Genomic DNA, 16,043 nt, shown 5'->3' on the forward strand with positions numbered 1-16,043 from the left:
TATAATTACAGTAATTTACCTTGATTTCGTGTTTGAGTGCTGGGAAAAGCATGGCGGCCCTGCTGGAGTCGCTGTAACGACAGCGCTGCCCTGGACCTGGGGGAGTGAGGAGCAGATTCATAGCACTGCTCCACAGGTTCCATCTGCCTGGTTCTAATACCGGTGGTGCCATACAGGCTTTACACAGCCCATTAAAGGAGCTGATAGTAGTTTTAATTAAACTGCTGAGTCTATGCTCAAAATGATGGCGCCTATGCTTGGCAGCAGGCAATAGGTGTTGCAGACTCCAGGGGAGCAGCTAATCGGCACAGGGGACCATAAATGGGGAGAACTCCCCCATTCATTGAAGAGGAGCAAAGAAAATGATCTTACAGGACAGTGACTATAGCAGTTACTGAAGGAGACACACAGGCTGCAGGCAGTTAGTGTCACAGCTACAAGCTGCTGGTGACAGTGAGCTGATGGAGACTGGCTCATGGGAGCCTTGTATCAGAACTGGGATTCGTTAGGGTTCTGAGGACAAGAAGAGATTCAGGTGCTGAAGGCTTCCTTATTGTGCTGGAGCTTTGGACCTGGAGCTAGGGTTGCCAATGGATCAAACAGGGCAATATTCAGCTGCAGAGACTTCAGGACGGACTCTTTTGCATCTCTTTCTCTCTTACTGTAAGGAGCACATGTTACACTAATGGAAACTCTTTACCATTTGGCAAGCAGAAGACAATTTTGGGTAGTATTACATTTTCTGTATTGTTGCATGACAAGAAAGGAATCTTGAATGTTAACATTAAAATATTCTGGTAGCAGTTTCATAATCAGTAGATAATGCTTTTCTTTCCAAAAAATAATTTTGAGGTTTGATCGACTTTCGATGACACTGTTTTGTTACTAGTTGAATTATTGAGTTTGGAAATGGGCATTTGGCTCATCACATCCATGCCAACATTTATGCCGACCCACACAAATCCTATTTGACTGCATTAGGACCACATCCACTGTGGCTTGCCAATTTAAATATTTGTGCAAATACCAGATATCAACTACTTCTGGTGTTTTTGTTAAAAGCTGTTTGCCTCAGATTTTATTTAAAACCCCTTTCACTTCTGTTGACTTTGAGTTTTTAGTCTTTCTTATTGTGATTTTCTGTGCAGTTTAGCTTTTTTATGTTTATATAATCCATCTGCCTATATTCCACCCAACATTCTATTTGATTTGCGGATTGCTGTAGCCTTGGCCAAACTTCTTGCTCTCCACAACACCACCTATTTTTGTGTCTTCTGCAAAGTTACTAATCACATCACAAAATTCATACAGAAGTTGTTTAAATAAATCACGAACAGCACTGATCCATGGGGACACAGCTGTCCAATCAGAAAAACGTCCTTCTACCACTCCTATCGCCAAGCAAATTTTGGGTCCCATTAACCAATTTGCCAACGATCCTGTGTGCCTCAGCCTTTTTGATCAGTGTTCCATGCAGGACAAAGTATTGATCTTGCAGAAATTGTCTGAACTTCTTACAAATGTGAAGCCATTATATTCATATGACAGCCACAGAAATCAAATTTATTATTCAGAAATTTGGAGATATATTTGAATGGCATGGTCAATATTTATTCATCAGTACAAACAGTGGGCACTGTTGCTGATAAAGGCATGAATATTTTATTTTTCCTGTTGAAAATAAATGACTTCTGCCAGTGAAACATAGTCTGAACAAACTGTTCTTTTCAAAGTGTATGTATGTGGATTTTAGAAGTAAGTTTGCACTCATTCAGTGACGCTTTTAATATAGAATTAGAACAGTTAATAGTAAAAAACCAAATCGGTAATCACCATTCCATGCTTGTGCAATGACCTTCGGGGATTTTTTGAGGAAAGGAGGGAGTGGGGGAGAAGCACTGTGTGGTAAACCACTGTTATACTGTGATTGACTACTGCTGGCTGGTCACGCCTGCTGAGACCGATCCTACCCCCATTTTAATGCTCTCCACTCTTCCTGCCATGATCAGTCGATGAGGTTGGCTGCTGCTCCAGTCTATAGTCAATAAAAACCTATTAGTTTCATATCCTCAATCTTTTGTGGTAATTGATGGTGCATCAGTTTTATTGACTATATTTTTCAAAGAAAGTGGACCAATACCTGAAACCAGAGAGACTCAACATGGACCCTTGATCCTCTGATGCCCAGAACATGTTCGAACTCTGGTTAAGTTGCTTTGAGGATTTCTTGACAGTGACCCCTGTTAACGTGGATGAGGACAGACTGAGACTTCTCTTCTCACGAGTCAGACCCATAGTCTTCCCAATGATCCGTGACGCCAAACTGTATGCGGAGGCCATGGGTACACTGAAGGTCCAGTATAGCAGAAGGATGAATGAGGTCTATGCACGTTATCTTCTGGCCACCAGGAAGCAGTGGCCCAGTGAGTCAAGTGCCAAGTACCTTCATGGCCTCCGGGCCCTCTGCAGGGTGTGCACCTGCAAGGCCATGATGGGTGTCAGAACACGGAGGACCTCATCTGGGATGCTCATGTCGCTTGCATCCAGTCCAGATACATAAGACAGCGACTCCTGGAGCAGAGGGTACTTGACCTGAAAGGGCTGGTTGAATTTACAGAGATGCTGGAGGTGGCCATCCAAAACTCAGACGACTACTTGGCTGCCTTTTGGCAGGGACAGGGACCATCTCGTGCCATGATTAAATAGTCACAAGCATCATCGCATCCCTCTAGCAACTTCACCTCGTCCACCGTGGCAGGTGATTGCCCCAAATGCTACTTCTGCAGGCAGGGCAAGCACCCAAGAAAACACTGCTCCGCTAAGAAGGCAGTATGCACTAGATGCGGGAAAAGGGGAATTTACACAAAAGTCTGACCGTCTAACCAGCCCACGAAACCTAGCAGCGCCACGTGGACAGCTGCCATCCCAAACAGTATGATCAGCACCATCTCCTCTGTGGACCAGTGATGCCACGGGCGAGTCATGTGGGTTGCCATTTTGTACTGCACGGACGGTGCCATCTCTTCAGGCCTACGGCACTGCAGTGAAACAGTGAAGGTGGCCATCTTGGGAGTCCATACTGGCCTCTATCACCCTGATCCAAGAGGGACCACACACTCACCAGATCCATGATGAATGTCCTGGTAAACAAGCATATGACACATTAGTTTGTTTGATAGTGGGAGTATGGTAAGCTTTATTCACCTTGATCCCGCTAAATGCCTATACCTTGAAGTGCAATCAGTCAACCATAATATAAAAAAGAAGAAAAAAAAAGAAGAAAAAATATCATTCGCACCTGAATCCCATACGGCAGATGTCCACGGGTCCTGTACGGTGACTTTGACCATTGGATACACAGTTTAAAAACAGCTGAGTCTCCTCATCATGCAGCTCTGTGTATGATGAGCTCTGTGCCGCAGCTCTGTGCCCCCTCACTACTGGTGCTGGACTTCCAGTGCCAACTTAGGAGCATTACATTGGAGTTCGATGGGCCCCTTCTCCCCCCCCCCCTCACCATTTGCAATGAACAGTTTCTAGCCAGCCCTCTGTGTACAACCTGTGGACTATTGACCGTTAAGGTCGCCCCTCTACCGCTGTTTGTGAACCTCACCCTCAACTGCAAGCTGGTGGTCACCAGGAGCAGGTGATACTGTGCCGCAGACAGAGCATTCATCAAATCAGAGGTGCAGCACTAGTTGGCAGAAGGCATCATTGAGGCTAGAGAAAGTCCCTGGAAAGCTCAGGTGGTTGTAGTAAAGAGCGGGGTGAAGAACAGGATGGTCATAGACTATAGTCAGACCATCAACTGGTCCACGCATCTCGATGCATGCCCCCTACCCTAAATATCCGATATGATTAATCAGATTGCGCAATATAGGCTATTCTCCACAATTGACCTCAAGTCAGCCTATCAGCAGCTCCCGATCCGCCTGGAGGACCACCATTATACTGTATTCAAGGTGGATGGCCATTTCTATCACTTCCTCCAGGTCTCCTTCGGGGTCACCAATGGGGTCTCTGTTTTCCAGTGTGAGATGGATTGAATGGTGGACCACTATAACCTGAAGGCCATTTTTCTATGTCTTGACAATGTGACCATCTGCGGCCACGACCTGCAGGACCATGATTCCAACTTTCAAAAATTCCTCCGGGCGGCAAAGCTCCTGTACCTTACTTATAACAGGGAGAAAATGTGTTCTAGGCAACTTGGCTATGTGGCCAAAAATGGCATTATTAGTCCCAATCCCGACCATATGCACCCCCTATTGGAGCTGCCCCCCCCCCCCCCCCCCCCCACCCACACACCCTCAGAGCCCTGAAGAGATGCCTGGGTTTCTTCTCGTACTACACTCAATGGGTTCCCAACTATGTGTATAAGGCTTGCCCATTAGTAAAATCCACGTCTTTCCCCTTGGCAGAGGCCTGCGCAGCCTTCATCCGTATCAAGGATGGCATCACCTAGGTAGTGATGCATGCGATAGATGACTCCACGCTTTTTCAGGTGGAGAATGATGCGTCTGACCTTGCCCTGGCTGCCTCACTCAACCAAGCAGATAGACCTGTCGCCTTCTTCTCATGCAGCCTTCAAGGCCCTGAAATCCACCACTCCTCTGTCAAAAAGGAGGCCCATCGTGGATGCAGCACCTCTCTGGAGGCACTACCTCACTTGCAAATGCTTCACCCTCCTCACAGACCAGCGGGCAGTCACCTTCACGTTCAACAACAAGCAGAGGAACAAAATCAAGAATGATTTTCAGGTGGAGAATTCAACTGTCCATCTAGAACAATAATATCCTATACTGACATGTCAAACTTAACCAGCCTCCAGATGCCAAATGGACAAATTGCAGATCTTCCATTTCATTAAATCACGGAACCTACCATACCTCATTGAGGAAGTCAGAACAATGACCAAAACCTGCCAGGTCTGCACTGAGTACAAACCGCACTTCTACCTTCTGGACAAAGCTCACCTGATCAAAGCTACTTGCCCCTTCGAGTGGCTGAGCATCAACTTCAAGGGGCCTCTCCCTTCCTCGATCGAAACGTATATTTCCTCGCCACTGCCGATGAGTATTCTCGCTTCCTTTTTGCCATCCCCTGCCAGGAAATGACCACAGCTACAGTCATTAAGGCCCTCCATAATGAATTCACGCTCTTTGGGTAGCATTGCTTCATCCACAGCGACTGGGGGACCTCATTCATGAGTGACAATCTACGGCAGTACCTGCTGGCCAGGGGCATTACCAAGAGCAGGACCACAAGCTACAATCCCAGAAGGAATGGGCAGGTGGAAAGGGAGAATGCCATGTCTGGAAACCCATCCTCCCAGCCCTGAGATTACAAAGCCTCCCCGTCTCCCACTGGCAAGAGATCCTCCCAGACTCACTCCACTCCATACGGTCACTCTTATGTACGGCCACTAACAATACACCTCATTAAGGTATGTTTGCCTTCCCTAGGGACTATGCTGCCTGCCTGCCTTACCTCCCTGGGACTGGTTCTACTTTGGAACCATGCCAGGCAATCTAAGACTGACCATTTAAGAGGGTCCGCCTCCTCCACCAAAATCCCCAGTATGCCTCCGTAGCCTTCCCCGATGGGCACAACCATATCCACTGGGATTTGGCACTATTGGGACCTCTCCAACCATGATCGACCACCAACAGACATTCCCCCCCCCCCCTCCCCAACACTGCCATCTTGGAGGTCCTTGAACCTGCTGCTTACCACACTCCACCCCAGGTAACTCTTGTTATCCATGATGCACTAGCACCACTCTCCCTCTTCCCTACACTTGTCCCTTCCCCCCAAGCGAACAGTAACAACAGACCAGCCGCACAAGCTCCCCAGGGCACCATGGGGGTACCCGCACCATTACCACGTCATTTGCTGCACCAGCGAAGACCCCCTGACAGGCTTGACCTGTAAAATATGTAAATTTGTACTTATCGTCTTCATTTTTTTCTCTCACACCGCAGGACTCTTCTTAAAAAGGAGGGGTGAATGTGGTAAATCACTGTTACACAGTGATTGGCTACTGATTGGCCACATGCCTCCCGAGACCAATTCTACCCTTTACCCCTTTGCATGCTCCCCACTCTTCCTGCCATGATCAGTTGATGAGGTTGGTTGCTGATCCAGTCTATAGTCAATAAAAGGCTATCAGTTTTACAACCTCAGTCTTTTGTGGTAATTGATGGTGCATCACACAGGCTAACAGGTAAGAGGTCATAGGGGATGTAGGTGGGAGGGTAGAAGGGAAAAAAACTGAAATGATCTGAATGGAAAAGGAAGGGGTGGGGAGCTAGAAGAGAGAAGAGGGATAGGAAATGATGTGTGGAATTAAAATGGTTGGCCACTGCGTGGTCCCTGTTATTGCAGCAGGCAGAGCGAAGGTATTCAACGAAATGGTCTCCCAGTCTGTGTATAGGAGGACACAAGCGGACCACCGGATACAATGGATGGCTGCTGCAGATTCACGTGAAGTAAGGGAGAAGGTGTGGGCACAAGAGTAGCTTTTCTTGGGGGTCACAGGGATAGGTGCCAAGGTGGGGGGGGGGGGGGGATAAGTTGAAGGAATTAGTGGATGACTACTTCATTTCCTAAACAACCAAAGTCACCAACCATTTTAATTCACACACCACATCTATCCATGGCCTTGTGCACTGCCAAACTGAGCCTATCTGCAATTTTTTTTTTAAATGGGAGGTGATTTGGGCAATCTCCCTACAGAGAGCATTAACAGAGACTTCTCCAGCTTGTGTTAAACTCCCCCACCACCACTTTCTCAAGTAATTCTCTTTTCTTATCACTCTGTCTCCTTTCCTTCAGCTCCCAGCACCCTACCCTTCTCTTTCCAATCAGAGAGCTACTTCCTGCCCAATCACATCTCAGCTTTTATTTTCTCTTCTGCCTTCTCACCTATGACCTCTTACCTGTTGGCCTGTGCTCCTGCCCCTTTTTCCCTCCTCTCCTCTCCCCACCTATTTATTCAGGTGCCTGCGTGCTCTTTCCTTATACTTTGATGAACGGCTCAGGTCCAAAACGTTGGTTACCCTTTACTTCCTATCGATTCTGCGTGACCCACTGAGTTTCTCCAGCACTTTTGTTTATTCCAGCATTCTTCTTGTGTATTGTGGCTGTGAATGGTTGACCTAGTTGTGTTCTTCACTTTTTAAAAAATTAATATTAAGCCAATTTCCGAAGTGGCTGCCAAGATGCAGTAAACAGGAATAAATAATGGATTTGTTCATCATAGCAAAAGTTGTTCATAGTTCAGACATTTTCCTGAGGAGGAACTTTCCAAATTGGGTTCTGGTGAACTGCTTTCAAAAGAGTTATGTATTAACATTCTGGTCTGTCATGTTCAGAAAGAGTCCATTCCAAACCCTGTTTGCTCATTGCAGAATTGTGCTTTGGTTTTCTTGCATCCAGCCCCATGAATGTCCTTTTCAGAACAAAGGGCCTCCAACATAACCAATTAGTGTGGTATTATGATAAATACGCTGATATTCATGAGTCCCAGAAATGATCAGGGTGGGGGATTTCAAGTTCATGTCAATGTTGCTGACCTACATTTATGAGAAGGGGATGTTTTGTTCAATCTACTTATTGGACACTCTCCAAGAATTTAACATCTGAAAAAACAAGTCTCCCATATTTAGGTTCATGAAAAGGGCATTCCCCAAAGAATAAAAATAGGGTCTTCCATATATTCTTTTTATTTCAAATTTCCTCTACCTAGAATCCCAGTTGACAGGGACATTGCAAACTGATGAAATTTGTTCTGAATTTCCCTGGCTTTACAGCCAATTTTATCCAATGGAATGAAGTGGGATGTTCTTTGTCCATATCCAAACATTCAGTTTGTGTTGTCTCACCCAACTTTAGAATTTGAGTGGTGTATAACTGGATATTAGGAATTGACCTGTACTGTCTGGGTGGTCCCAATGTTTAGACATTGCAGGGATCAATCACTAAATAAATGGAACCAAGCCTCTGAGTTCCTCCTTTTCTAGAAGTGTTGTGAAATCGAGTTGGACATATTCCTGGAGGTTTTATCTTGTGTTACCATTCCTGCTACCTGCATCTTGTCATTTGACATTTTAATTTTCATCCCTTCCATTGTCAATCTGACGTGCTGGATTGAATGAATTTTGATTACCTTCTCTAATCACTGGATTTATGACCTTTGAATTTTTGAAATTACTCATTCTATTGTTTGGGGAATTAATCTTTAACCCTTGGAAGTTAGGTTATTTGGAGTATTTGTCAATTCCCTTATTTTATCTGTGTTTGGGGTATAAAATTTGTATTTTCTAACCCACATGATTGGCTTCTGCTTCCAAGCACCACAATTTTGAATTCTACTTTTTCAATGTGCTCTATCAATGTTATCCTCCATTAACTCTGCCTCCATGACTCTTTTGTTCTCTTCTGATTTCAACCTTTATCAACTGTTCTGTTAGTGATTCCAATGAATTTTTTAAATCCTTTAATTACAAACACACAGCCCCACCCTGACTATGAATTCTCTCAGAGCCTTGACTCCAAACTTAAACATCAGCTGGTATTGGATTTTGTTTTTGGTAACAGACAGGGATCCAGAAGCTAGGCAAGCAGGTTTATTTGTGCACAATTAATCCTGAGCTGCATATATAATTGTACGCAATTATAAATATAAATACATGTTCAAGCATTTTTCTTCATTCCGTGCTTGTTCAACCTGATATACTTTCCTTTCCCAGTCTTTTTTTTTCTTGGGTGTTTACTCATATCATAGAACGTTCACCTCAGATTTATTTATCATCTAAATGTACAAGTACACAAAACAATGTACTCCAGTCCTCGGTGCAAAACCATGCCAACGTACAAACAGATATAACACACATACAAACAATACATGTGTAGTACATAAGTACATTATGTAGTGCATAAATACATATATAAAAATAAATATTATTAAATAAATATTCAGGTCTTAGAGGGTTTGAACAGTTCAACAGTCATTCAGCAGTCTCACTGTTTCTCAACCTTGTGGTCCTGACTCCTATACCCTGTTCGCAACGTGAGTAGAAGGAAGATGCTACATGCATAGTGGAAAGGGTCCTCAACAAATTTGGGAACCCCCTTCAGACAACGATCCCGACTAATCACATCGAGGACTCCAGTGATCCTCTCTACTGCTTTTGTGGTCCTGTGGATTGACCGCCGATCTCATGGCCCATAGCAACTGTACCACACTGTGATGCAGCCAGCCAGGACACTCCCTGGCAGAGCTGCTGTAGAATAAGAAGTGGCAGCACTGACGCTGGTGCGGACCCCGGAGAGCGGGAAGCGGAGACATGGCATTCCCATGTGGTCCAACCACCCAGTTCGACTGCCATCACCTCCATACAGGCTTTGAACGGCACATTAAAGGAACTGACAATAGTTTTATTTAAAACCCCATGACTGGGAGGTCTGAACCCAAGTTGCCATTTGCTTAACAGCCTCAGACTTCCCAGAAAGTGCAGTCACTGTTGCACCTTCCTGACAAGTGAGGAGATGTTAATGGACTCCAAGGAACTTGGTGCTCTCTCCACAGCCAAGCTATTTTCTGTGCAATGCAGGGTGGTCATCCCTAGTCCTCCTGAAGTCTGCAATCATCTCCTTTTTCTTGTCCATGTTGAGACTCGGGTTGTTGTTCTCACTACATTTCACAAGATTTTTCACCTCTTGTCACGTGACTCATGGTTGCTGATGAGCCCAATTATTATCATGTCATCTGTAATCTTAATGAGTCTCTTTGAGCTGGATCTGGGTTTGCAATTGTGGGTCAATAGTGTGAACAGGAATAGGCTGAGCACAGCCCTGAGGTTCTCCAGTGTTCCATGTTCTGCTGCTGACCCAGACATATGATGATCTTTCCAAAATGAAGTCCAGAATCCAATCACAGAGAGGGGTGTTGAGTGCCAGTGAGGACAGCTTCTCCACCAACCTCTTGGGAATTATCATATTAAACACTGAGCTAAAGTCGATGAACAGCATCCTGGCGTATGAGGCATTATTCTCCAGATGGGTCCGACAGAGTTGAGGGACAAGGCTAGAGCATCATCAGTGGAACAGTTTGTCTGTAGGTGAGTTGAAATGGCTCCAGTGTTTGGGAGGTGCACTTTGATGCATTCCATCACCCAATGCTCAAGCAATTTCATGACGGAAGTCAGTGCCACTGGGCAGTAGTTGCTGTGGCCTGTTACTGTAGTCCTCTTTGGTACTTGGATAATTGGTGGCTCTGTTGAAACCTGTGGGAACCATGGACTGCTGCAACGATGAGTTGAAGATGTCCATAAGGACCTCCGTCAGTTGTTTTGCGCAGGCCTTCAGTACCTGACTGGATAAGTTGTCTGATCCTGCTGCCTTGTGTGTGTTCACCTTAGATAGGATTCTCCTCACCTCATCCATGGCTATGCAGAGGACTGTTCATCAGGAGGAAATGGAGCTTTTGTCAGTGTCAGCCTACTCTTCTCTTTGAACTGTGCATCGATGTTCAGTCTGTCTGGAAGGGTGGAGTTATTAATTCACAAGGTTGTTCAGATGTCAGATTTATTGTCAGAGTGCATACATGATATCATAACCCTGAGAATCTTTTTCCTGCAGGCAAGGTAGAATCACAACAGGCTGGTAGGGAAAAACAACTGTACTCAACGTACATGTGTAAAGAAATAACAAAATGTAAACAAACTGACTGTGGTCTGTGATCATTTTGATCCTTTGTCACATGCACCTCGAATTGCTGGGGTTGCACAGCTGTCTATGGATCTTCAGTGCACACCCACGCTTTGCCTTCTTGTTTTCCCAGGAGAGATCAGCTTTGGCTGATCTTAGTGCCATCTTGTCTCCAGTCCCGAAAACAACATGACTAGCTCTGAGAAGTTTCTAGACCTCTACATCCGACCATGGTTTCTGGTTAGCCCTGCTTGTGAAGGATTTGATTTCAGTGACATCCTCAATGCACTTGCTGATGTAACCAATCACTAAATTTATGTACTCTTCAATGTTTTCAAGACAGTTGTGGGTGGCCACTTGGCCACTTTCCTGAAAGAACTCCAGTTCGTGCTCTCAAGCCAGCCTTGCATCACTGCTATGCGTCACCCCATCCCGCACCCCCCCCCCCCCACTAACCCTAGTCACCTCCTGATCTTCCTGCGAATTGGCTTTATTAATTTAGCTAGCAGTCTGTATGCTGGGGTTAGTGGAATGGATATGCGATCTGAGAATCTAGGGTCGGGTGAGGGGCAGCCTTGTACACGGCAGGGTTGTTGTGGTGAAGTTGACATGCTGTTGAAACCATAGTAAAACTATTTTCAGTTTGACGTGGTTGAAGTTAGCAGCAGTAATCATGATACAGTCAGGCCTGGGCATCTGGGCTTTGCAGATGGCACTGTAAAGCTCCTTCGTGACTTCACCTTCATTCGATGCAAACTGCAGTAATCAGGGTGGCTGTGAATTCCCTGGGCAGGTTGAATGATCTACATTTCGTGATCAGGTACTCCATCTCTAATGAAGGTTTTTATAGCAGAGACATTTATGCACCAATTCTCAGAGATGTAAGTGCACAAACCCCTCCTCGAGTCTTGCCAGAAGCAGCAACATCTCTGTCTGCCCTGAGGGAAATAAGGCCATCAAGCTGGATTGCTGAGTCTGGACTGGAGTCCTGGAGCTACGTATCTGTAATCACAAGAGCACTGCAGTTCTGCAGTTCATTCTGGTTTATATGCAGACTCAGGTAATCCATGTTCTTCTCCAGCAATCTTACATTTGGGAGTAAGATTGCTGGGAGTGCTGGTCTGCAGGCCCTAACTCTTCATCTAACCCTGATGCCAGCCTACTTGCTGTGTTTTTTCCTGCTTGCAAATCGCTTCCACTGGCCTCCCTTGCATCTACAACGCCCTCCCTCTTGTCTCCAATGATCAACTCTTGCAGTATACTAAAGACTAGCTCTTCAGCAAGTTAAAACCACTCAATATCTTATTTGTCCAACCCTCTACTTAGAAATTCCATGTCATATTTCTAATTTCCTTGAGATTTTGACGATCATAAAGAAAACATGATGGCTTGAGAATTTTGCCGCTGTACGGAAGTGGCCGCTGCAACCTCACGCGCTGCCATTTTGAAGAAGAAAAACAATTTTGTGGCTCCTCACACATAAATAAAGAATTCATCCAGTGCAAAAGGAAAAAGAAATTGCTGGAGGAACTCAGTGGATCAGGCAGCATTTATGGAGGTAAAGGGATAGTTGATGTTTTTAGTCAAAACCCTGCAGCAAAGCTGAGCGTTTAGATGGGAGATGACCAATACAAAATGGTGAGAGGGTGGAGTGTATCAGGAGTTGACAGGTGTTAGGTGGAACCAGGTGAGGAGAAGGAAGATGGACAAATGGAGGCAGGTGGGGGAGGGGTGGGTGCATGCAGAGAGAGGATAAACAGTGATGCAAAGTTGATTATGCTGGAATCTCGTAAATAACAATTCATCCAATCTTCATTTGCACGTATAATGGACTTTTTCTTATTCTTTTTAAATTTTTTTTATTTTTCACTCTATAAACCATATTAACCAAAATACACACAAACATTTCCCTCTTGAATATACACAGTGTCATTTTCTCCCCATTTTCCCCCGTCCCTTTCCTCCCTCCTTCCCACCAATAAACCCATTAAACAATGTCATCACACAATGAAAATAAACAAGAAAATTGTGTCATCTACTTTTACACACTGGGTCAATTCATTTCGTCTTCTTCTCATTCTGTCATTTTAGGGGGTGGAGGTCCATGATAGGCCCTCTCTGTTTTCCATGTACAGTTCCCAAATTTGTTCGAATACTGTGACGTTATTTTTTATGTTATTTTTTCCAATGGAATACATTTATTCATTTCTATGTACCATTGCTGTACTCTCAGGCACTCTTCTGATTTCCAGGTTGACATTATATATTTTTTTGCTACAGCTAAGGCGATCATAATATTTATGATAGCTATCATACAATGTTTGCATACCACCAACTGAAAACCTACTTAAAGGACAAATTGGGAAGCAGGCTGAGGTTACCAGAAGGAAGCAGTTTTGAATATGTGATTACAGACACAATGATACTTAAAAGATCTATAACAAACATGTACATCAAGCTGCAAGAGAAAGAGAATGATGAAATAAGCTGTAAACCCAAACAAAAGTGGGAACAAGATCTAAACATAAAGATGAAAAATGGGAAAAGCTATGCTCCAGAACTATGAGAAATACAATAAACATGAGGTTACGTATGATAAAATATAATTGGTTACACAAGCTATACACCACGCCCCAAAAGTTAAATAAATGGGACCCAACAGTTTCAGATAGATGTTTTCGCTGTAAGAAGGAAACAGGAACAACAGTACATGCAATTTGGGCATGTGAGAAAATTGAAAAGTTTTGGGAAGATCTAAATCAGGTATTAAATAAAATTGCAAAAAGCCACATACCAAAAACCCAGAGATCTTTCTTCTAAGTAATATAAGAAATAAAAAACTAGACCTCAATTTGGATGAAGACCTTTTCTTATTCTTGATGTATGCTTTTTTAACTTTAAACTTTTGTGATCATGAATGCCTTTAATACAAATCACATGAACCAAAAAACAATTCAAAGTGATCCTAGAGAAGTGGTCAGTAATAATTCTGCAAAGGTGATTTTTTTTAGGGAATTGATCCCCCAGGCATTATAATGAAGGAGTGTAACCACAGAGAGAGAGGCCCCAGCAACAACAAGATAGCCTTAACTCATGCCATCAGAAAGATTTTTACCCAAAATATCGCTCAGCACTGTGGTCCTATTCTCTTTACAGCCTCTGAGATGTTTTGTACATACAGTATAGTCTGCAGGCACTGCAACTGCATACCTGATTATCTGAACCCTGAGGCTCAGCAGAATGGCTCTTCACTGGTGCTCAAATGTGTCCTGGCCAGTTGACAGGAAGTTTGGATATCAGAAAGCAAAAGGGAAAGTGATGCTAATAAAGCAGTCTTGCTGCAAATCTTTAAATCAGGCTGATTTCAGATGATTGATCTACAGCTTATGAGGATCTACACTGTTGTCTCAGGAACCATATTTGATTTCTTGGACAGTGTACTTTATATAGCAAAGTTAACCAATGTTTTGAGCTTGAGCCCTTCTTCAAGGTATGAACAAAATGGCGCCTGTGGTGATATGTAATTACACCTCTAGGTCACCAGGGGTCATCCCAGTGACCTTGTACATAAAGCAGTCCAGAGCTAAAGTCTAGCCTTCCAGGCTCATCTTGCAGAGAGACAAGACCTCTTAGTGTACATATTAGTTTATTAAAGTTGTCTTATACTCCCACTGCTAGTGTGGTTATTGTCAGTACAGCGCCCGAACAAAAAAATGCCCATCCACCATTTTGTCCAGGCACCTACATTTTTCTATCTGACCTGCTGAGTTTTTCTAGCATTTTCTTTTACTTCAAGTCACTGTGTCTGCAGACTTTAGTGTTTTGCTTTTGATTTCTTGGAGACCATCTCTTTGCTTAAAGAGACTTCTAATATAAGCTCCTGAACAGAAATAGAAGAAATGTTAATCAAGTGCCAAAACTAATTTCCCTTTGGCCAGTAACCCATCCTAATGCTGATAAGAAAGCCAAGGGTGATGAGCATTGAAGAGTTAGACAGTAGATGCTGGAGTCTTTCAATAACTAATCCCAGCCTTATCCCCATAACCCCTAACACCCCTGCCCACAAGAGCCTTATTCAACTCTCTCTTAAATTTATCCAGTGAATCCTCCCCCACCACCCTCTGTGGCAATGCATTCCACAGACCCACAACTCTCTGGGTAAAACAAAATTCTCCTCATTTCTGTCTTAAATGGCCTTCCCTGTATTCTTAAACAGTCCTAGTCTCTCCCATCATTGGGAACCTGTGCTCTGATTTCACCCTGTCAAGTTCTTTGATAATCCTAAATACCTCAATTATGTTAAACTCTATCGTGTGTAATCCAAATCTTTCTAACCCATCTGCGTATGTCAATCCTGCAATCCTGGGAACTAACCTTGTAAACCTGCGCTGCACTCCCTCTATAGCAAGTATGTTCTTTCTTAAATATGGGGACCACAACTGAACGCAATACACCAGGTGATATCTCACCAGGGCCCTGTACAACTGCAGGAGGGCTTCTCTACTCCTATACTCCAATCCCCTCTTTATGAAAGCCAACATACCGTTCACCTTCTCCACCGCTTGCTGAACCTGCATGCTAGCTTTTAATGACTGGTGAACAAGTACACCCAGATCCCTTTGTATTACCCTACTCCCTAGCTTAACTCCATTTAAATAATACTCTGCTCTCTTGTTTCTGCCTCCAAAATGGACAACCCCGCATTTACTCTCATTAAACTTCATCTGCCATTTCTCCGCCCACTTCCCTAACCTGTCCATGTCCCCCTGCAATTTCTTGACATCCTCCTCGCACTTCACACTACCACCCAGTTTAGTGTCAACTGCAAATTTGCATATGCAGTTATTAATCCCCTCATCCAAATCTTCATTGCCTGATCAATTAATATCTCAGAAAGATTTAATCAGAATCCATTTGTTGATATTCTAATGTTAATGTGAGTGACTTTGAGTAATAATACTGTTATCATTATTTATAAATGTATTTTAGATCCTGACATTTAGTTGTAAATCATGCTGATAAACCCTATCATTAATAATAAAGTACTTTGTAAAATTACAAAGCACAAATTGATGCTCAATTAATTAATTCTTCTTAAATAATCTTGATAACATGAAACCCACTCAGCCTCAGAGATTCTACTCTATTTGGTTTTGAGATTTTATTGGACTTTGTGGCCCCTTATCCTGACCCTTCTTCTATTGAAAGGCATCTGAGTTCTCCAGTTCAAATCCCATTAGATATCTGGACTTGCCTTCCCTTCAGGCCGCACTTCAGGTTCCCTCTCCCTCTCTGGATACTGTTCAGAGACCTAATATAGTCATTATTGC

The 16,043-nt window shown here is 43.8% G+C and overlaps 1 protein-coding gene across 2 annotated transcripts in view; it reads left to right on the forward strand.

The window, feature by feature from the left end:
* Positions 1–16,043, forward strand: part of me1 (malic enzyme 1, NADP(+)-dependent, cytosolic) — a 536,434-nt gene that overhangs the window by 454,592 nt on the left and 65,799 nt on the right. The window lies entirely within an intron of this gene.

Source organism: Narcine bancroftii, chromosome 6, assembly GCF_036971445.1.
Source record: "Narcine bancroftii isolate sNarBan1 chromosome 6, sNarBan1.hap1, whole genome shotgun sequence".
In the NCBI taxonomy this organism is placed as follows: Eukaryota; Metazoa; Chordata; class Chondrichthyes; order Torpediniformes; family Narcinidae; genus Narcine; species Narcine bancroftii.